Here is a 24,475-nt window from a genome sequence, read left to right as displayed (position 1 = left end):
CACTACAAATAAACCTTCTAGGTTGATTTAGGGCTTAACATAGTGATATACAGTGCTTTGTGAAAGTATTCGGCCCCCTTGAACTTTGCGACCTTTTGCCACATTACAGGCTTCAAACATAAAGATATAAAACTATATTTTTTTGTGAAGAATCAACAACAAGTGGGACACAATCATGAAGTGGAAGACATTTATTGGATATTTCAAACTTTTTTAACAAATCAAAAACTGAAAAATTGGACGTGCAAAATTATTCAGCCCATTTACTTTCAGTGCAACAAACTCTCTCCAGAAGTTCAGTGAGGATCTCTGAATGATCCAATGTTGACCTAAATGACTAATGATGATAAATACAATCCACCTGTGTGTAATCAAGTCTCCGTGTAAATGCACCTGCACTGTGATAGTCTCAGAGGTCCGTTAAAAGCGCAGAGAGCATCATGAAGAACAAGGAACACACCAGGCAGGTCCGAGATACTGTTGTGAAGAAGTTTAAAGCCGGATTTGGATACAAAAAGATTTCCCAAGCTTTAAACATCCCAAGGAGCACTGTGCAAGCGATAATATTGAAATGGAAGGAGTATCAGACCACTGCAAATCTACCAAGACCTGGCCGTCCCTCTAAACTTTCAGCTCATACAAGGAGAAGACTGATCAGAGATGCAGCCAAGAGTCCCATGATCACTCTGGATGAACTGCAGAGATCTACAGCTGAGGTGGGAGACTCTGTCCATAGGACAACAATCAGTCGTATATTGCACAAATCTGGCCTTTCTGGAAGAGTGGCAAGAAGAAAGCCATTTCTTAAAGATATCCATAAAAAGTGTTGTTTAAAGTTTAGCCACCTGGGAGACACACCAAACATGTGGAAGAAGGTGCTCTGGTCAGATGAAACCAAAATTGAACTTTTTGGCAACAATGCAAAACGTTATGTTTGGCGTAAACGTTATGTTTGGCGTTATGTTTGGTGGCAGCATCATGGTTTGGGCCTGCTTTTCTTCAGCAGGGACAGGGAAGATGGTTAAAATTGATGGGAAGATGGATGGAGCCAAATACAGGACCATTCTGGAAGAAAACCTGATGGAGTCTGCAAAAGACCTGAGACTGGGACGGAGATTTGTCTTCCAACAAGACAATGATCCAAAACATAAAGCAAAATCTACAATGAAATGGTTCAAAAATAAACATATCCAGGTGTTAGAATGGCCAAGTCAAATTCCAGACCTGAATCCAATCGAGAATCTGTGGAAAGAACTGAAAACTGCTGTTCACAAATGCTCTCCATCCAACCTCACTGAGCTCGAGCTGTTTTGCAAGGAGGAATGGGAAAGAATTTCAGTCTCTCGATTTTCAAAACTGATAGAGACATACCCCAAGCGACTTACAGCTGTAATCGCAGCAAAAGGTGGCGCTACAAAGTATTAACTTAAGGGGGCTGAATAATTTTGCACGTCCAATTTTTCAGTTTTTGATTTGTTAAAAAAGTTTGAAATATCCAATAAATGTCATTCCACTTCATGATTGTGTCCCACTTGTTGTTGATTCTTCACAAAAAAATACAGTTTTATATCTTTATGTTTGAAGCCTGAAATGTGGCAAAAGGTCGCAAAGTTCAAGGGGGCCGAATACTTTCGCAAGGCACTGTATATAATTTGTGCAATATAAATGCCATTTGGACATGGTTCACTGACTTGTGAGTTCGGAACCCGACTTCCTATGATCATATATGGCAAATGGACATAACATCTTGATTTGTCACCTTCAATAATTATATATTGCATTTGGATATTTCTTATTGCATTTGGCAATGGTTTGCTGACTTTTGAATTTGACTTTTGACTTCCTATGAGAGCATATTGCAAATTGACAAAAACATGTGCTTTATTGACAACTCAATAAAATATGACAAAAGTATATTCATACAGTTCTTCTACATGTATAATTGACAAAAAAAATCGAAAGAATTTCGTAAAACTGTCCAGAAAGCACTTTTTTAGATGGTGATACATTTTGGAAAGAAAATTCAAATTGTCAAGATTTGACACTTGGGTCTTGACTTTATGTCTGTATGAGTTGTGTCTCAGGACAGGTCCATGTTGTCTTAGGTGGAAGTAGTGGCTATATGATTTGGGTCTCAGGACAAATCCATTTTGTCTAAGGTGGTAGTGGCTTTATGAGTTGTTTCTCAGGACAGGTCCATATTGTCTAAGGTGGTAGTAGTGACTATATGAGTTGTGACTTGGGACAGGTCCATTTTGTCTAAGGTGGTAGTGGCTATATGAGTTGTGACTCAGGACAGGTTCATTTTGTCTGAGGTGGTAGTGCATGACTCGTTACATATAACAACTCCTCCCAGTGTTCTCCTTCAAGGTGACAGGGGAGTTACACTCAGTGATGGCCACACTGTTTAGGTCACAAACACACACACACACACACACACGGACGGACGGAACGGACGGACGGACAGACAGACACATACACACATACATACACACAAAATGATTACAATTGTGACTGTTATGAGCAGCAGGGGGAATCGGCCACCAAGGACTATTACCTCTTTTGTTGATCAGAGGGTGGATCGTCTATATTCCGTCACAGCTGCTTTGCTAGCGTGAATTCAAATACAGGTCTCACTCTTGGTTGTTACTGAGACGTTCTCCAAAGACGTAAGAATTATGGAAATACGGACCTCCCGGTTTATGAAGAAATTTACCAGCGTCTTAGTTACAGTACAATAGAAATGCAGTATGTGACCTAGTGAAGTTAATTTTGCAAAGTTGCAAAGACAATCATTACATTCATTCCACTGAAACACTGAGTGTAGTCTAGCCAGGCTTTCTGATCTCGACAGTAGCCGAAGCGAACCGTTGATAGTCAGTGGAGCTCTAATTGAAATAACATTGGGAGAATTAGACAGAGGCGGGTGCCACTACTCATAACACATTGTCGCCATGTAATTCACTCTGGCAACAATTTGTGATGGGCGCAGCTGAACAAATTACAGGTCACTTGTATTGCCTGGGAGGAGATAGTGGAATAATTAACATGGGGGTTTGATGGCTGACGGGGGGCGGTGGGATGGTCGCTGTGTGTGTGTTGCCTTTGGGGCCAGCCATGCTATAAATCACAGCTATGGTTTTAATCTCGCCATGCACAGAGAGACTGTCTTCTCTGCCTGACGGAGGATGAGACCTCTCAGCCAATTACAGCCCTCAGTGTGTGTGTGTGTGTGTGTGTGTGTGTGTGTGTGTGTGTCCCTCTGAGCTTAGCTCCTCCTCAGAGATATATGGGGCCGTTTCGGAGATTCATCTCCAAACAAGGATGGCTTACGGGACATAAATCATGTGTTACAATCTAATCACGGCTTTAAATACCCCAGAAAGCCCAAGTGTTACGCCGCTATATTGTCAGAGAAATTGTTGCTTTGCTGTAAAGCTGATGACTGGGATACATACTGTACATTGTGAGGAAATGTATATTAATTTAAAGTGTATGATGAATACAGATGTAGAATCTTAATTTGAGGCAGTTTGCTACAGCAGGAAAATAATTTTGCAGCAACAGGAAATTATGAACATTTTTGTAGGCCTTGATACATTTTTTGTAAGGGAAAATCAAGTCAGAAATTTCAAAGAGGAAATTACAAATTTCAGCAGTTCTCCTGTAACAGGGTGTTCAAATTAAGATCCTACATCTGTAGCTATCTGGAGGTATATACAACCCAATCTGGGGTGCCAGGCAGGCTGTGAGACACATGGCTGGTGAACAAGACTATGGCTGTGTTCCCATGTCCATGCTAGCATACCACTTAGGATGCATGCCCAACACATTCTCAGTGCTATTCCTTCTAGCGTGGATATTGGAACCAGGCCTACGTTTGATTTAAATTTTCTAATTCACCTCAAGCTGTTACACATCGTCATCATCGCCATCATCCTCATTGTCATCATTATTGTGTTTTATATGTCCATTATCATGTGTATCTGTGCCCTGTATGCCTAACCCATCCAACTGCCACTGTACCAGGCAGCTACTATTTAAACCCACAACACTAATAGGAGAGTTAGAGAGCATAAATATTTAAGACAACTCAACGCTGAGACTGTTTGAAAATCTCCCCCAAACTCCTGAACTCCTGAATCTCCCCAACCCTTTGTAACTGCTAGACACTGCCGGGAAGTGAGTCGCATGCTAATAGCATTAATTCAGGAGTCTGTATATTCACTTTAAACAGAAATTAAGGCTGCGTCCCAAATGGCACCCTATTCCCTATTTAGTGCACTACTTTTGACCAGGACCCATAGAGCTCTGTTCAGAAGTAGTGCACTATGTAGGGAATACGGTGCCATTTGGGATTATAATCCTGTTTTTGTCTTCCCACAAAACTCTGACTGTTCTTTTGCCTGAACATATCAAGGGTAGCTGAACACCTTATAGTAATGTTCATTAATAAACCATTTGATCAACTATTTATAAGTATGTAGTGTATGCCCCAATGAATATGAATTTATTAGGCTAATACATGTATATGAACCCTGCTTATAAAGGAAGATGGTTTAATAAAGTGTAACTGCAGACTAGTCTACTGTCACGACTTCTTCCCGAAGTCGATACCTCCCCTTGTCCGGGCGGTGTTCGGCGGTCGACGTCGACAGTCTTCTAGCCATCGCAGATCCATTTTTAATTTTCCATTTGTTTTGTCTCATTTTCCCACACACCTGGTTCTCATTTCCCTCATTGTGTGTTGTGTATTTAACCCTCTGTTTCCCCCATGTCTTTGTGTGGTATTGTTTATCTGTTTTCATGTATGCGGACGTTAGGCCGGTTGCGCTGGGTTATGTTCAACCCGTATTTGTATTTCGTGTTCATTTGTGCCGTGTGCTTTTGGTTCGCCAAATAAAAGGCTCCAGTTTGCCACCAAATATCTGCTATCCTGCACCTGACTTCCTACAGCCCTTCACGCATACCCTGACACTACAGATAAGATATGCCCTACTTTTAAAGTATTATAGATCACTAGATTTTGAAGGAGCCAGTAGTATGTTCTTGTATTGGTTGTGTTCAGATACTGTATGTAGACCTAACCCCTGACATTCACTGAACCTCAGTTTGCTGGAGAACAGACATTAAAAGTTTAGTTTTCCCAGCAGCCAAATCAATATTTCTGTCCCAAGGTCTAAAGCAGTGGTGTCAAACATAATATAAATATATATTAAACAAACCAAAAATTTGGTATACATTTTTGATATATTTTGTAACCTTTTTGGGGGGAGAGGCAAACTATACTTTCAAATGATTAAAACCAAATTAAAACTGTAGAAATTATAATGGACCTACATTCATACAGTTTCTTGACTGTGTCCAGCTCTCTAATAATCACCAAAATGAAAGCTAGACAGTCAGGGAGCATATGATTTGCAAAAAATTATAGAATATTGAGGAATATTTTGTGCAAATTTTGACTACATGGAAATATAACCACTTTTCAGTTCAGTCGTCTGTACCTCATTTTAGACTGAATACGGCCACCAGGCCAAAATGAGTTTGACATCCCTGGTCTAAAGAGTAGTCAGATAGGCTCCTGTAACATTGACCTAGAAAAGAACAGGAGAAGAATTGTCTTTTAAAAAGTAATTTCTCCCACAATAAAAAATGTCCCTGTGATGAACCATACACCAGTCACAGCTAAGTACCCAGGTGATTGATGGTGTGTACCAACCTGTCCTCACTCCTCACAAAGGTGATGAGAGGCAAAATAGTTGAAGCTGATCAAACAGAGGTTATGTCCCAAATGGCACCCTATCCCCTTTAAAAAAAGATACACTACTGTTCAAAAGTTTGGGGTCACTTAGAAATGTCCTTGTTTTTTAAAGAAAAGCAAAAAAAATTGTCCATTAAAATAACATCAAATTGATCCGAAATACAGTGTAGACATTTTTTATGTTGTAAATGACTATTGTAGCTGGAAATGGCAGAATTTTTATGAAATATCTACATAGGCATACAGAGGCCCATTATCAGCAACCATCACTCCTGTGTTCATATGGTACATTTTGTTAGCTAATCCAAGTTTATAATTTTAAAAGGCTAATTTGTCACGACACCCACCGAAGGTGGCTCCCCTGCCTGTTCGGGCGGCTCTCGGCGGTCGTCGTCTACTAGCCGCCACCGATCCCTTTTTCCTTTTCTGTTAGTTTGGTCTTATTGGTTGCACCTGTCGCTTATTTTGGTTTCTTTATTTGTGTCTATTTAACCCTGTTAGGCCCGCCTATTTTTGTGCGCGATTGTTTTCTGTTAGTCAGGGTGTGCGTGTTTGTGTTCCTGTCCGTTTCTGCCCTGTGTTGGGTCGGACTATTTTTCTGGCTATTTATCGCCTATTGTTTTTGGGCGTTCGTTTGGGAATCCCAATAAAGATGGTTTTCCCCAGTTCCTCTTCTCTCTGCAATTGACTCTGCACTCACCACCCCAGGCGATCGTGACAGAATCCCGCACCACAAGAAATGGAGTCAGCAGGAGCAGCTGTACCTGCTCTCCCATCTATGGAGGAGCGAGTCCTCCATCATACAGCCATTCTCCACCGTATCAGGTCGGCAATGGACCAGCTGATGGAGAGGATGGACCGATGGGAGAGGAGTGGCCTCCCTACCTCACCCCAGCTCCTCTTCCCCCAGCACCACCTACCCCTCCTCCGGCGTCCGGATCCGGTGCTCTGCGTCTGGCGCTCCCCAGGGAGTACGATGGAACGGCGGCTGGGTGCCAGGGGTTCTTACAACAGCTGGTTCTGTACCTGGCTACCGTTCGTCCGAATCCCTCGAGGGAGGAGAGCGTGAGCGTCCTCGTCTCCTGTCTGACGGGTCAAGCCCTGGAGTGGGCTAACGCAGTGTGGAATGGGCCAGACTCGGCGATGGATCACTACCCCGAGTTCACCCGTCGGTTCCGGGCCATGTTCGACCACCCACACGGAGGGCAGAGCGGCGGGTGAACGGCTGTTTCACCAGCGACAGGAGACAGGAGCACGCAGGACTTTGTGCTAGAGTTCCGGACCTTGGCCGCTGGGGCGGTGTGGAACGACAGGGCCCTGATGGACCACTATCGCTGTAGCCTCCGGGAGGATGTCCGCAGGGAGCTAGCATGTCGGGACGCCACCCTCTCCCTCAACGAACTTATTGACATGTTCATGCACCTAGACAACATGCTGGCTGCCCGCGGGCATCCATAACAGGCCCTGTTGATTCCACCTCCAGGCCCTCCCGCTCCAATCCCCATGGAGTTAGGGGGGGCCGCATCGAGGGGGACCGGAGGAGGAGGCTGCTCCTGCACCAGGTATGGTCGGAGAGGACACACTGCCGATCGGTGCTGGAGGAGCTCGTCTGGGAGTTGGGATGGTAGGCAGAGCACTCCTCGTACACCCCAGGTGAGTCAGCACCAGACTCACCCAGAGCTCCCTGTTGGTCACATGTTCCAGCTAATTTCCTTTTCTGAGTTTTCTCCCTCTCTACAGCATAAGGCGCTAGTCGATTCAGGCGCAGCTGGGAACTTCATGGATCGTGGGCTCGCGTTAAGGCTTGTGATTCCCCTGGTGTTGTTAGACCAACCTTTCCCTGTGCACTCCTTATTTAGCCGGCCATTAAGGTAATGCAGGGGGATCATAAGGAGCGGATTAGTCTCTTCCTTATTGATTCACCTGCGTTTCCAGTGGTGCTGGGGATTCCCTGGCTGGTTAATCACAATCCTGATATTTTATGGAGACAGAAGGCTCTCCGAGGGTGGTCAGAGGAGTGTTCAGGTAGGTGCATAGGAGTTTCCATCGGTGCGACGGCGGCGGAGAGTCCAGACCAGGTTTCCACTGTGCGCAATCCCTCTGAATATGCCGATTTGTCTATTTCCTTCTGTAAGAAGAGGGCGACCCAATTACCACCTCATCGACGATGGGATTGCGCGATAAACCACCTGGTAAACGCTGCACTTCCCAGGAGTCACATGTACCCGTTGTCCCAGGAGGAGACAGTGGCAATGGAGACATATGTCACTGAATCTCTGGGACAGGGGTACATTCGGCCCTCCACGTCACCCATCTCCTCAAGCTTATTTTTTGTGAAGAAAAAGGAGGGAGGTCCAAGTCCGTCTATTGATTATAGAGGTCTAAATTCCATCACAGTGGGGTTTAGTTACCCACTATCTCTCATCGCCACGGCAGTGGAATCATTTCACGGGGCACATTTCTTCACAAAACTGGACCTTAGGAGTGTGTATAATTTGGTGCATATCCGGGAGGGAGATGAGTGGAAGACCGCGTTTAGTACTACATCTGGCCATTATGAGTACCTCGTCATGCCGTATGGGTTGAAGAATGCTCCAGCCGTGTTCCAATCTTTCGTAGACGAGATTCTCAGGGACCTGCACAGGCAGGGTGTGGTAGTGTATATCGATGATATACTGATCTATTCTGCCACATGCGCCGCACACGTGTCTCTGGTGCATATGGAACTTGGGCGACTGCTGTAGCATGACTAGTACGTCAAGGCTGAGAAATATGTGTTCTCCAAACAAGCTGTTTCCTTCCTGGGTTATCGCATTTCCACCTCTGGGGTGGTGATGGAGTGTGACCGCGTTGCAGCCGTGCGTAATTGGCCGACTCCGACCACGGAAAAGGAGGTGCAGCGGATTTTAGGGTTTGCCAATTACTACCGGAGGTTTATCCGGGGTTTTGGTCAGGTGGCTGCTCCCATTACCTCACTGCCGAAGGGGGGCCGGCGCGCTTGCGCTGGTCAGCAGAGGCGGGCAGAGCCTTCAGTCGCCTGAAGGAGCTGTTCACCGACGCTCCCGTGCTGGCTCATCCGGACCCCTCTTTGGCATTCATAGTGGAGGTGGACGCGTCCGAGGCTGGGGTGGGAGCCATGCTATCACAGCGCTTGGGCACGCCACCGAAGCTCCGCCCCTGCGCTTTCTTCTCGAGGAAGCTCAGTCCAGTGGAGCGGAACTATGACGTGGGGGACTGGGAGTTGCGTGGCTGTAGTGAAGGCTCTGAAGGTGTGGAGACATTGGCTTGAGGGGGCCAAGCACCCTTTCCTCATCTGGACTGACCATCGTAATCTTGAGTATATCCGGGCAGCGAGGAGATTGAATCTGCGTCAGGCGAGGTGGGCCATGTTTTTTTACCCGATTTCGTTTTACGATCTCCTATAGGCCAGGCTCCCTTAATACGAAGGCCGACGCGCTGTCCCGCCTATATGACACCGAGGAGCGGCCCATTGATCCGACTCCCATCCTTCCAGCTTCCTTCCATGTCCGACTCCCATCCTTCCATGTCTGGTAGCACCGGTGGTATGGGAGGTGGACGCGGAGATCGTGCGGGCGTTACGGTTGAAACCTGCACCCCCTCAGTGTCCAGCAGGTGTTCAGTACGTGACGCTTCGTGTCCGTGATCGGTTGATTCATCCTGGTATCGAGCGGACAGTGCGGAGTCTTAGGGGGATGTACTGGTGGCCCACTTTGGTCAAGGACGTGAGGTTTTATGTCTCCTCATGCTCGGTGTGTGCTCAGAGCAAGACTCCTTGACACCTGCCTAGAGGGAAGTTACAGCCCCTCCCCGTTCCACAACGGCGGTGGTCGCATTTGTCGGTGGATTTTTGCAAGTCATTTCATGCAAATTAATTACTTAAAAATCATACAATGTGATTTTCTGGATTTCTGTTTTAGATTCCGTCTCTCACAGTTGAAGTGTACCTATGATACAAATTACAGACCTTTACATACTTTGTAAGTAGGAAAACCTGCAAAATTGGCAGTGTATCTAATACTTGTTCTCCCCACTGTATATATTGTGGCAAAGAAGGGGGTCGAGTGGTAAATGGCAGATATGTGAGAGCAGAATTAATAAACGGGCTCTGCCCGATCACTAAAATGGCCACCCCTGTCAGACCTACAGATTACAAAATGGCCGACCACCAAAACTACAAGTCCCAGAAGCAAGGGGAACCCTCAGAAGGTGGAGCCAACCCACAGATAAAGGGTCAAGAAAAACCAGGAAGAGGAGAAGAGAGTGCTGGAAGGATCTATGAACAATAGAGAAAGAGACAATAGAGATTAGCTGGATTTACCGTGTATGAGCTGGACTGTTTTGGACTTACCTGTTGGTGTTTGGACCTGGACCTACCGAGAACCCGATTCGTGTACCGAACCCTGCTATCCTTGACCTCGCCTACGGCCTGGGTGGACCAGGACGAAGAAACAAACACACAGGTACTGTCCTGTTCGAAAGAACTCTCATTCTTGGGTGATTTGGTGACAGTTTACCACTTAGTTTGTGACAAACGCTCCTAACTTTGAAGAGGTTTGCCACAATATACAGATTATTTTTTTTCCCAGCAGTAGGCATTTTCCCTTCTGGTAGGCCGTCATGGTAAATAAGAATTTGTTCTTAACTGACACACCTCGTTAAACAAAGGTTTGTAATGGGTGTCGTCATCTGAAGAAGAATAATCGGACCAAAGCGCAGTGTTCATGCTTTTCATTCAATCTTAACACTATAACAAAGTAACAAAGATAATAAACAAAACCGAAACAATCCTGACAGGTGCAGAAAACACTTAACATAACTACCCGCAAAACATAGGTGGGGAAAAGCTACCTAAGTATGATTCCCAATCAGAGACAACGACAGTCAGCTGTCCCTGATTGAGAACCATACCCGGCCAAAACAAAGAAATACAACACATAGAAAAAGGAACATAGAATGCCCACCCAAATCACACCCTGAGTAAACCAAAATAGAGATATATAAAACTCTCTAAGGTCAGGGCGTGACAAGGTTAAATAAAAATAAACAAAAAAAATCTCATTAGTCATTACACACAAGTATGTTGGTCTTCATTCAGTTTGTCCTTGTTAGGTGATTAGATTATTATCTAAAGGGAGCATATGAGAGGACGACTGGCAGATGGATGATTTAGTAGAAAGGTGATGAACCATAATGAAACTAAATGACAATTTCCTAAATGCAGATGTAGATAGACTAACTTTATTCTCGTCTCTAAAATGTTTGTCTAATTTTTATTATGGTTTTCAATTGAGCCTGTAGCTCAATAAATGTTAATGACTGCCTTTCTTTTATAGCTAGGTTCTGAAGTAAATTTGGGTTGTATAACTGGCTAATGTGTTGATCCAAATGTGTTGATCCAAACCTCCGCCCTCCCTCTCTCTCCAGGATGCTTGGCTATAAGAACCGCTATCTGAGAGTCCCTGACGGCCACTAATGTATCCAGGGGGGCCATCAAGGCCACAGTCTGGACAGCAACAGCTGTAGACCGGTAAACCACTTCAAACTCCCTCAAAGTTCTCCACTACACAATGGGAATGGCCCATGCCAAAGCCTTATATTCGAATATAAAATACAGAAATTAGAATATAAAAGCCTTATATTAGAATAAAAAAGCCTTATATTAGAATAAAAAAGCCTTATATTAGAATATAAAAGCATATTAGAATATAAAAGCCTTATATACACTGAGTGTACAAAACATTAAGAACACCTGCTCTTTCCATGACACAGACTGACCAGGTGAATCCAGGTGAAAATTATGATCCCTTATTGATGTCACTTGTCAATTCAATCAGTGTAGATGAAGGGGAGACAGGTTAAAGAAATATTTCTAAGCCTTGAGACAAGTGAGACATGGATTGTGTATGAGTGCCATTCAGAGGGTGAATGGGCAAGACAAAATATGTATGTGCCTTTGAACGGGGTATGTTTTTCATGATCAACAGTTTCCCCTGTGTTTCAAGAATGGTCTACCACCCAAAGGCCATCCAGTCAACTTGACACAACTATGAGAAAAATTAGAGTCGACATGGACCAGCATCCCTGTGGATCACTTTCGACACCTTGTAGAGTCCATGCCCTGACGAATTCAGGTACAACTCAATATTAGGAAGGCGTTCTTAATGTTTTGTAAACGCAGTGTTATATTTGGATATAAATATAAGGCTCTGGGCGATGACATTGAAAAGCTAAGCACAGCTTGTCTGAGTCGTGATGTGTGTCCAGCAGTTCCACATTGGAACTTCAACAATGGGCCTAAATAGACCCTGGGAGATTTAATGATGAAAAGGAAAATAATTTAATAGCCGTGCATTGGCGAACAAACCTGGGTTCCAAATGTGTAATTTGTGTTCTGCTCATTAGCACAAGTTGTTCCCTCAGAGGGAAGAAACTCCAAACAGTTTCTCCACACGGTAGGCAGGCAGGTAGGTGGCACCAGTGGTGGAAAAAGTAACCAATTGTCATAATTGAGTAAAAGTATTTCAGGGAGCTGTCATTGGATGGAGGAAGGAAGCAGCATAGCAGAGCAGAGGCTAGGGAATGATCTATCTGTGGCGTTCCAATCCTTTAAAGGAACTACTTTGTACTTGACATTTAACTGGGTCCATCAAACCCAGCTGCTGTTTTTTGGGGTATCACCAGGTGATTGAAGTTGGTTTTGGATGGTTCTATGTCAGTACTGTGTCTGTAGCTGGATCACAACTTTTAAGTATTTGGTTAGAGTGAAGTTTTGTGGAGGAGTTTGTGGATTACCTTATTGTGACCAGTTTATTTACATGCCTTGAACAGAATATTAAAAGTGAAACTGTTTCCTTTACTCATGTTATCCTATAGTATATCTAAATGCAGAGACACATAAGCCTAACACTGGAAATACGTATCCTCTTGTGGTTTCTTATGTAGGCCTATACGGTGTAGTATGCATGCAAATATGAACAATATTTCTGCATGCGTATTAGGCCTACTTTACGTATCACCTCAATATAAAATGCATTGGTCTTACTGACATTGTGCGGTTAGTTTGTTGTTTTGCTGAACACAGTAGAGACCATCTCTCAGATATGCTGGTCACAACAGCTAAGAATTGAAATAGCTGCTGTCCTCATTTTTACTCATACTTAATCTCTCTTTGCACTATTCATGTTTTTCTAGCAGGACCAAGATGTATACCATATTCAAGTACATGCTGTACTCCACATAATGCTATAGGATCTGTTCCTAAAATGTATTTTAAAGGAAAAAGCGTTGAGCTTCCTTGACTGGTGAATAGTAGAATGTATAACAATACATGTTTATTGCTTGTCTGGATTTACATTTCACAAAAAGTGTATTCCACCGATGTGAAATGTTATTTGTTACTAAAATATCTGGATACTGGTTATATGAAAGTTAGTCCATTTTGCAGTAGAGGAACAACCAAAGAGCAAGAAATCTTCAATTTTTCTATTGTGCTGACTTCATTTTAAATGGGTCACATGGCACGGAACCTTTTTGCGAGGAAGTGAATAAACACGCTTTTCAGTAAAGCACTTACCTGCCTGCTCCCTCTCTCTCTCTCTCTCTCTCTTGCTCTTTCTCTCGTTCTCTCACTTTATCTCTTTTCTCTCTCTCTATTTTCTCTCTCTCTCTTGCTCTCTTTCTCTTTTCTCACTTCTCTCTCTCTTTTGTTACATTCTCTCTCTCTTTTGTTATTTCAACTCGTCTATGACCCAATAGGCTCTCTGGGCTTCCTGGAGAGCCAGGTGCAGTATAAAGTGCCGTGTGACATGTAGTCACTGATTGAGCTGTCAGGTCAGATAGACCTAAACAAATATCCCAGTAATACCTTTTGTCTAAATCAGATTATGTATTTATTGTAGCTTGAAATATGCTGAATGCCTGAAACTGCCTTCAACGGTTGCTTTGTCTATGGGTTTACGGAGGCCAAACAACAAAAAATAAATGTTGCTTTATAGTATTGTGGTGCTTCGATAACTTATTCTTTTTCAGGTCACTGAAAAATCACCCATTTCTCAGCGGCACAAGGGTGTGGTAATTGAATGATGTTATATTTGTTGATATTTATAAATTAAATATGGCAAACATATTTGTTGTCCAGATCAAGTCAATAAATGTCACAGTGACTATCACCCACCCAACTACAGCAATTAGCGAAGGAGTATTGTACCAAATCCATTCCTATTTGACAACATTTAGTAGCTCGTTTTGCCACTCCCAGTCCCTACACTAAGACCTCTGAGGAAGAAGGGAGAGGTGTTGGTATTCTGGAGTCTTTTATCACAGGCCCCTGATGTCTACAAGGCCTTGGCACTCATTTCACCTGTGTGAGGGAACAGTGGAACAGTTAGTTTAGCTTTTTAGGCCACCTCAACTCACCTCCGCAGCCTTGAAATGTAATTTGAGAATATTATTGTGTATTTATGAAAGTCTTGGCATCTGTCTCCAGTCTGTTGTGTGTGTTGAAACCTAAGAAATGCACAAGTCTAAAACACATTGCTTTTGTCTTTCTTTATCGTTATCCCGAAGTGGCTGATTAATTATTTATTCCGGATCATTCCTGATCCTTGCCATGTCAAACAGTAAGTCCTAAAGGACCGTTCATCACAGGAAATGGACCTAAAGCCACACCATGAGCACCTGCCACACCACAAACAAGATGACACCGACAGATACGGCAGCTCTGCTTCTAGCACCTAAGCAACTTTGTAGTATTTCGTTTTCTTTGTGTGTCATTTCTTATATTATTAGCCCAGAACGTTTTTTTTGTGTTATTACATACAACAAGAAATAACTTTTGTAACAGTAACTCACCCGCAATACGACCAGGAATACGACTTTCCTTTGTTCGTACCCTTCCGGTTATAGTCACAGCCATGTATATTCCCCCTCAAGACGATACCACGATGGCCCTCAAAGAACTTTGTTCAAACTGGACTTTGTTCAAACTGGAAAGCGCATATCCCAAGGCCGCATTTATTGTAGCTGGGGATTTTAACAAAGCAAATTTGAGGAAAATGCTACCAAAGTTCCAATCAACACATTGACTGTAGTACTCTCGCTGCTAAAATGCTCAACCACTGCTTCTCCCGCTTCCGGGATGCCTACAAGGCCCTCCCCTGCCCTCCTTACGGCAAATCAGATCACAACTCCATTTTGCTCCTCCAATCCTATAGGCAAAAACTCAAACAGGAAGTACCCGTGCTAAGGTCTATTCAATGCTGGTCTGAACAATTGGAATCCATGCTTCAAGATTGTTTTTATCACACAGACTGGGATATGTTCTGGGTAGCCTCTAAGAATGACATTGACATATACATGGACACGGTGACTGCGTTCATCTGGAAGTGTATAGGATTTGTTCCCACTGTGACATTTAAACCTACCCAAACCGTGGATAGATGGCAGCATTCGCAGGAAACTGAAATTGCGAACCACCGCATTTAACCATGGCAAGGTGACTGGGTTTATGGTTGAATACAAACATTGGAGTTAATCCCTCCATAAGGCAATCAAACAAGCAAAACATTAGTACAGAGACAAAGTGGAGTTGTAATTCAACGGCTCAGGCACAAGATGTATGTGGCAGGGTCTACAGACAATCCCGGATTACAAAGGGAAAACCAGCCATGTTGCGGACACTGACATCTTATTTCCGGACAAGCTAAACACCTTCTTTGCCTGTTTGAGGATAACACAGTGCCATCGACGCTGCCCGCTCCCAAGGACTGTGGGCTCTCGTTCTCCGTGGCCGACGTGAGTAAGACTTTTAAAAGTGTTAACCCTTGCAAGGCTGTCGACCCAGATGGCATCCCTAGCCGTATCCTCAGAGCATGCACAGACCAGCTGGCTGGAGTGTTTACGGACATATTCAATCTCACCCTACCCGGTCTGCTGTCCCCACTTGCTTCAAGATGTCCACCATTGTTCCTGTACTCGAAAAAGCAAAGGTAACTTAACTAGATGACTATCGCCCCATAGCACTCACTTTTATCATAATGAAGTGCTTTGAAAGGCTAGCTATATCACCTCTACCTTACCTGACACCCTAGACCCACTTCAAGAAATTTGGCTTGGCCCCTAAGACCCTCACAAACTTTTACAGATGCACAATTGAGAACATCCGGTCGGACTGTATCACCACCTGGCACGGCAACTGCACCGCCCGCATTCGCAGGGCTCTCCAGAGGGTGGTGCGGTCTGCTGAACGCATCACCGGGGGCACACTGCCTGCCCTCCAGGACACCTACAGCACCCGATGTCATAGGTAGGCCAAAAAGATTATCAAGGACATCAACCACCTGAGCCAGGGCCTGTTCACCCTTCTACCATCCAGAAGGCGAGGTCAGCACAGTTGCATCAAAGCTTGGACCGAGAGACTGAAAAACAGCTTCTATCTCAAGGCCATCAGACTGTTAAATTACCCCCCGGTTACTCAACCCTGCGCCTTGGAGGCTGCTGCGCTATATACATAGACATGGAATCACTGGTCACTTTAAAAATGGAACACTAGTCACTTTAATAATGTTTACATACTTCATTACTCATATTATATATGTATACACCGTATTCTATTTTAATGTATTTTAGACAATTCCACACCGGCATTGCTCGTCCTAATATTTATATATTTCTTGATTTAAAATCAAATCAAGTCAAATTGTATTTGTCACATGCACCGAATACAACAAGTGTAGACCTTACAGTGAAGTGCTTACTTACAAGCCCTTAAAACTTCTTATGGCTGGGGGGCAGTATTGAGTAGCTTGGATGAATAAGTTGCCCAAAGTAAATGGCCTGCTCCTCAGTCTTAGTTGCTAATATATGCATATTATAATTAGTATTTGATAGAAAACATTCTAAAGTTTATAAAACTGTTTGAATGATGTCTATGAGTATAACAGAACTCATATGGCAGGCACAATCCTGAGGAGAAATCAAAACAGGAAGTGAGAAATCTGAGCTTCGTATGTATTCACCACAGTTCCCAATGAAATCCCCTTGAGATTTTAATGATCTTGCACTTCCTAGGGGTTCCACTAGATGTCAACCAGCTATAGAAATTTGAATGAGACTTCTACTGTGTTGTGAGACTGAATGAGAGCAGAATCTATCAGGTGACTGGCAGTCAGCCATTTTCTGATCACGCTCATTCCTCATGGTATCCACTTGCGTTCCATTGCTCATCAAGACACAAAGGAATACTCCGGTTGGAACTTTATTGAAGCTACAGTATATGTTAAAAACATCCTAATGATTGATTCTGTACTTAGTTTGAAATGTTTATTCGACCTGTAATATAACTTTTTGAAGTTTTTGTCCGACGTAACACTGACCAGAATGAGTGTTTGGATATGTATACCAAACACGAGGTGTTTGGACATAAATAACAGACATTATCAAACAAAACAAACATTTATTGTGGACCTGCGATTCCTAGAGTGCTTTCAGATGAAGATCCTCAAAGGTAAGGGAATATTTATCATGTCATTTCTTGTTAATATTGACGCCAACAAGGCGGCTATTGTGACTATTTCTTCTGAGCGTCGCCTCAGATTATTGCATGGTTTGCTTATTCCGCAAAGTTTTTATAAAATCAGACACAGCGGTTGCATTAAGGAGAGGTATATCTATAATTCCATGTGTATAACTTGTATTATCATCTACGTTTATGATGAGTATTTCTGTTGAATGATGTGGCTATGCAAAATCACTGGATGTTTTTGGAACTAGTGAATGTACCTCACCAATGTAAACTCATATTTTGATAAATATCAACTTTATCAAACATAACATACATGTATTGTGTAACATGAAGTCCTATGAGTGTCATCTGATGAAGATCATCAAAGGTTAGTGATTAATTTTATCTCTATTTGTGCTTTTTGTGACTCCTCTTTGGCTGGGAAAATGGCTGTTTTTATTGTGGTTTGGTGGTCACCTAACAATCGTTTGTGGTGCTTGCCATCCTGTACCTGTCCCGCAGGTGTGCTGTTCAGATGTACCAATCCTGCGCAGGTGTTGTTACACATGGTCTGCCACTGCGAGGATGATCAGCTGTCCGTCCTGTCTCCCTGTAGCACTGTCTTAGGTGTCTCTCAGTACGGATATTGCAATTTACTGTCCTGGCCACATCTGCAGTCCCTATGCCTCCTTGCAGCATGCCTGAGGCATGTTCACGCAGATGAGCAGGGACCCTGGGAATCTTTATTTTGTTGTTTTTCAGAGTCAGTCAAAACCTTTTACAATGAAGATCTGTGAAGTTATTGGGATTTTTACAAATTAATTGAAAGACAGGGTCCTGAAAAAGGAACATTTCTTTATTTCTGAGTTTATATGCATAGGCCCCTGCCCCTTTTCATACCAGAGGCTACTGTTCTGTTCTGCTGACGGAGTGTAAAATCCGCCAGCTGTATGTTCTTTACATCATCGTTCAGTCACAACTCGGTGAAACACAAGATATTAGTTTTTAATGTCCCGTTGGTAGCATATATAGTTGATGTTTGGAGTTTACATACACCTTAGCCAAATACATTTAAGCTCAGTTTTTCACAATTCCTGACATTTAATCCTAGTAAAACTTTCCCGTCTTTGGTCAGTTAGGATCACCACTTTTTTTTAGGAATGTGAAATGTCAGAATAATAGTAGAGAGAATTATTTCTTTCATTTTTTATTTCTTTCATCACATTCCCAATGGGTCAGAAGTTTACATATACTCAATTAGTATTTGGTAGCATTGCCTTTAAATTGTCTAACTTGGGTCAAACGTTTTGGGTAGCCTTCCACAAGCTTCCCACAATAAGTTGGGTGAATTTTGTCCCATTCCACCTGACAGAGCTGGTGTAACTGAGTCAGATTTGTAGGCCTCCTTGCTCGCACACATATTTTTCAGTTCTGCCCACACATTTTCCATAGGATTGAGGTCAAGGCTTTGTGATGGCCACTCCAATACCTTGACTATGTTGTCCTTAAGCCATTTTGCCACAACTTTGGAAGTATGCTTTGGGTCATTGTCCATATGGAAGACCTATTTGTGACCAAGCTTTAACTTCGTGACTGATGTCTTGAGATGTTACTTCAATATATCCACTTAATTTTCCTCCCTCATGACATGATGCCATCTATTTTGTGAAGTGCACCAGTCACTCCTGCAGCAAAGCACCCCGACAACATGATGCTGCCACACCCGTGCTTCACGGTTGGGATGATGTTCTTTGGCTTGCAAGCCTTCCCCTTTTTCCTCCAAACATAAAGATGGTCATTATAGCCAAACAGTATTTTTCTTTCATCAGACTGGAGGTCTTTTCTCCAAAAAGTAGGATCTTTGTCCCCATGTGCAGTTGCAAACTGTAGTCTGGCTTTTTTATGGCGATTTTGGAGCAGTGGCTTCTTCCTTGCCGAGTGGCTTTTCAGGTTATGTCGATATAGGACTTGTTTTACTGTGGATACAGATACTTTTGTTCCTGTTTCCTCCAGCATCTTCACAAGGTCCTTTGCTGTTGTTCTGGGATTGATTTGCACTTTTCGCCCCAAAGTACGTTCATCTCTAGGAGACAGAACACGTCTCCTTCCTGAGTGGTATGACGGCTGCGTGGTCCCATGGTGTTTATACTTGCGTACTATTGTTTGTACAGATGAACGTGGTACTTTCAGGCGTTTGGAAATTGCTCCCAAGTATGAACCAGACTTGTGGAGGTCGACAATGTTTTTTCTGAGGTCTTGGCTGATTTCTTTGGATTTTCCCATGTCAAGCAAAGAGGCACTGAGTTTGAAGGTAGACCTTGAAATACATCCACAGGTACACCTCCAGTTGACTCAAATTATGTCAATTAGCCTATCAGAAGCTTCTAAAGCCATGACATAATTTTCTGGAATTTTACAAGTTGTTTAAAGGCACAGTCAACTTGGTCTATGTAAACTTCTGACCCACTGCAATAGTGATACAGTGAATTATAAGCGAAATAATCTGTCTGTAAACAATTGTTGGAAAATTTACTTGTGTCATGCACAAAGTAGATGTCCTAATCAACTTTCCAAAACTATAGTTTGTTAAACAAGAATTTTGTGGAGTGGTATGTAAACTTTTGACTTCAACTGTACATGCTTTCAGTTCGTCCCATTTATTTTCCCACGACTTAACTTTAGCTAGCAGAATGGAAGGCAAGGTCAGATGAGCCACTCGTCACCTGATCCTCAGAAGGCACCCTGATCTCTTTCCGTGAAACCTCCGTTTCCTTCTCCAGCGAACCACGGGGATCTGGGCCTGGTCGGGTGTCTGTAGTATATCCCTCATGTCCAACTCATTGAAGAAGTGCTCCCCGTCGAATTTTGTGAGTAGTTGTGAATTGTATGATTCTACTGCACTGTTGGATCTAGGAACACAAGCATTTCACTACACCCGCAATAACATCCGCTAAATATGTGTTGTGACCAATAAAATTATATTTGATTTGAAACACATAGCACACACTCACTTTAGTGCAGTGATTCAGTATTGGAAGGTTAGTTGTCCATTATGGCCTCTTAGTTTGACCCAGTGGCCTGGACTAGCGTCATTCTGTACTGTATTGCTCAGGGGTCTTTCCTGGGATTTGGCTACTTGCAATACAGGACCAATATATGATTCTGTTCTCACCCTCTATAACATTGTTTATTGGCTTGATTTAGCACGGCCTGCTTCAATGTAGTAAGCTGACACCCAGCGATAGCTCATGCAGGGGATCCAGTGCTTGCCCTCTGTGGAGTTTTTACTGTAATAGAGGCACAATCAACAGCAGAATCAACAACCCCTGCAACACAGTTCTTTTTGAGAAGGTGTTAACTGTGGAAGATGTTAACCCATGTTCACAGTTAGCCATTGTTATGTAAATGCAGGCAGAAATGTACCATCGACAAGGACCTATGCAGAGCAGGTCCACTGAAGCCACAGCCCAGTGATACACTGGGGACAGGCTGTGAAGGTGGAAACACAAAAGTCTGAGCCTTTTGGGTGAAACACTGGAGTAAATCCTTGATGGAAATGTACCATAAGTGCACTACTTTTAACCATGGCTCATAGGGCTCTTTAGTGCCATTTGAGACACAACCTCTGTTTCTCTTTGACACCTCTCCTCTGTGGAATAGAATACTTTCTGCTGGCTCCTGTGAGAATGACACTGATCCCCAGGCCAGAGCTCAACTCTAAAGCTCCACTTGCTCAACGTGCTGCTGCTGCACGAGAGATGGCTTGATGTGGAATGTATTAATATTGAAGGAAGGTTCTGTAATGTACAGCATCTCATGGAGTGGCACTGTTCTGGTTGTTCTGTCTGGTACTATAATATCTGGTAATCTTGACCATATTTATAGATATACTTTTGGTGCCGAAACCCCAGCAATGAACCATGGACCAAAGTAATTTTTTAAAGGAATATGATATTCTATTTAATAGGAATTCTTTACAAATCCACTCGTTGTATCCTACAGCTCATCAGTCAGGAAGAAGTGTAGTTCAATGACGAACGTGCATGAAGATGGCAGAATTCAGATATGACATCATTGATTTAACATAATCCATTGAGTTTTTAACTTTTTATGGCTGCTGCCCCTGTACAGGGATCAACATCAGGGGAAATGTCAGAGTGACAAGTAATAGTACTCGATAAAACTCAAACTTTCATTAAAACACACATGCAGGGTACTCAATTACAGCTACACTCGTTGTGAATCTAGCCAACATGTCAGATTTTTAAAACGCTTTTCGGCGAAAGCATGAGAAGCTATTATCTGATAGCATGCAACCCACCCGAAAGACACGAAGGGGACGTAAACAAAATAATTTGGTAGCCGGCGCTACACAAAACGCAGAAATAAAATATAAAACATTCATTACCTTTGACGAGCTTCTTTGTTGGCACTCCTATATGTCCCATAAACATCACAATTGGGTCTTTTTTTCAGATTAAATCGGTCCACGTATACCCAAAATGTCCATTTATGAAGACCGTCTGATCCAGGAAAAAACACTGTTTCAAAACGCAACGTCATTTTTTTAAATTAAAAAAGTTGCCTATAAACTTTGACAAAACACTTCAAACTACTTTTGTAATCCAACTTTAGGTATTAGTAAACGTTAATAATCAATCAAATTGATCACGGAGCGATCTGTATTCAATAGCAGCAAGTCAACAAATCATGGACGATTTTCTCTCTTCCATAACTTTCTCCTGTGTACTCGATGACAGGAAGTGCATATTTCTCATTTCACCAAGGATTAACTTCAACCCAATTCCCAACACTGGCGACATCGTGCGGAAGCTGTAGGAACTGTAAACTGGGCCTTATCTATTTTCTCTTGCCATAGACAATACAGAGACTGGCGGAGTGATATTTTTTTGTGTTTTTTGTGAACAGTTTTCCTTGGGGTTTTGCCTGCTACAGACGTTCTGTTATAGTCACAGACATGATTTAACCAGTTTTAGAAACTTCAGAGTGTATTCTATCCACACATACTAATCATATGCATATACAATATTCCTGGCATGAGTAGCAGGACGTTGGAACTTTGCGCGATTTTTAACAAAAAGCTGAAAAATTCACACGCTCTTTAAGTTAAACTACAGCGGTTTTGGTGGTTCAAACATTTTCACAATTAGCCATGGCCAGAGGCCTATGTGGTGCTGTCATCACCCCCCAGGACATGTACTACCACGGGAGCCAATCAGAAAGGCCTTCTTCTCATCTGTGTCTAAAATAACACCCCATTCCCTATATAATACACTACGTTTGGCCCAGTGCAGTCAAAATTCAGCTTTTCCTGTGTTTTGTACCATATTGTACAATTGTACAGCAAATGATGAACCAAACACTGTAAAAGTGTGAAAACATTTGCTCAGTGTCATTTTCTGATAGTTGCTGGTTGAAAATACAATCTACACAGGACCTTCTAATCAGCAGGTTTGCATGGGCTGGAGTTTCAGCTTGCCTGGTGACATCACCAGGTGGAATTGGTTAATAACAGGTAGTTTTACATTTCCCCCTCCCCACCAGTATCACGTTTAAGGTAAGACCCAGATGCAGACTGTGTCGAAGTAACAATGTTTATTACAACAACAGGGGCAAAGGTACAGGACGGCAGGTAGGCTCAGGGTCAGGTCAGGCAGAGGTCGGTAAATACAGAGTAGTGGGGCAAAAGTACAGGGCGGCAGGCAGGCTCAGGACAGGCAGAAAAACAGGAACTTAGATAAGACAGGAGCAAGGTGGAAAACACTGGTAGGTTCTACGAACAAAACGAACTGGCAACAGTTTGTTTAGGCGTAAATACACAGGGGATAATGGAGAAGATGGGCGACACCTGAAGGGGGGTGGAGACAAGCACAAAGACAGGTGAAACAACTATTATCGTAATGTATTTATTTGTTACGTAGAAATTATTTGGTATTCATATTAAACAGCGGCATTGGGCCTTTAATAATATTACATTGTATATTTTGAAATCTGGCTGCAGACCCCAGGGGACTCCATGGACCCCACTTTGAGAAGTCCTGATCTAGCCTACATTAGCGAAGATCAGATGTTATAGCCCACTCCAGTAGTGGTTCATGTAAATATACTAACTCCCTTTCATCTTTGGTTCTAGCTATTCAATTTGAGCACCTGCCCTGCACGACCTCCGCCAGGGTCCATAGGGCGTTGGTCAATAGTGTACTATGTAGGGAATAGGTTGGCATTTCTTACTCACTGAACAAGCCTGAGGCATGAGCCAAGCTCAGCCTTACCGTCAAGATTAACCAAATTATTATTGTGTTTCTCATTTCTAGGCAAAATAACAGGCCTTTTGTAAGATAACAGGCATCATTAGTAGCAGTTGACATTTGCCCGTGTGTTTTGTAAACCTTGTGCTCACTGATTAATTGACAGAGATGATTATGTGGGAAAAGAATAACAAACCAAATATTTAGTAGTCGATCCAACATCGTCTTTTTTTATAGACTAACAGTGAAATGCTTACTTATGGGCCCTTCCCAACAGTACAGAGAGAAAGAAAACAGAGAAATAATAGAAAAGAAATAACAGAAAATAATAAAAGTAATAATACATGCACAATAAGTAATGATAACTTGTAACTTGTACACATATACACATGGGATAAAGTGACTAGGCAACAGGATAGATAATAAACAGTAGCAGCAGTGCATGTGATGAGTCAAAAAAGTTAGTGCAAAAAGGGCAAATAGTCTGGGTAGCTATTTGATTAAGTATTTAACTATCAATGTAGCAGTCTTATGGCTTGGGGATAGAAGGCATAAGACTACTAAATAGAGGTCGACCGATTATTATTTTTCAACGCCGATACCGATTATTGGAGGACCCCAAAAAAACCTGATACCGATTAATCGGCCAATTTTTATTTATTTATTTGTAATAATGACAATTACAACAATACTGAAAGACAACTTATTTTAAATTAATATAATACATAATTAAAAATAAATTTAGCCTCAAATAAATAATGAACCATGATCAATTTGGTTTAAATAATGCAAAAACAAAGTGTTGAAGTAAAAGTGCAATATGTGCCATGTGGCAGTTGTGCCATGTTGCTCAGAACATGAGAACATAAGAAAGTTGGGGGTTCCTTTTAACATGAGAATTCAATATTCCCAGGTAAGAAG

The 24,475-nt window shown here is 42.7% G+C and overlaps 1 pseudogene; it reads left to right on the top strand.

Annotated features, from left to right (window-relative positions):
* Positions 1 to 24,475, top strand: part of LOC135508780 (mitochondrial inner membrane protease subunit 2-like) — a 193,135-nt pseudogene that overhangs the window by 162,588 nt on the left and 6,072 nt on the right.

This window comes from Oncorhynchus masou, chromosome 22 (assembly GCF_036934945.1).
Source record: "Oncorhynchus masou masou isolate Uvic2021 chromosome 22, UVic_Omas_1.1, whole genome shotgun sequence".
Classification (NCBI taxonomy): Eukaryota; Metazoa; Chordata; class Actinopteri; order Salmoniformes; family Salmonidae; genus Oncorhynchus; species Oncorhynchus masou.
Note: the sequence above shows the minus strand (reverse complement) of the source record. Positions and strands in the feature narration are given on the sequence as shown.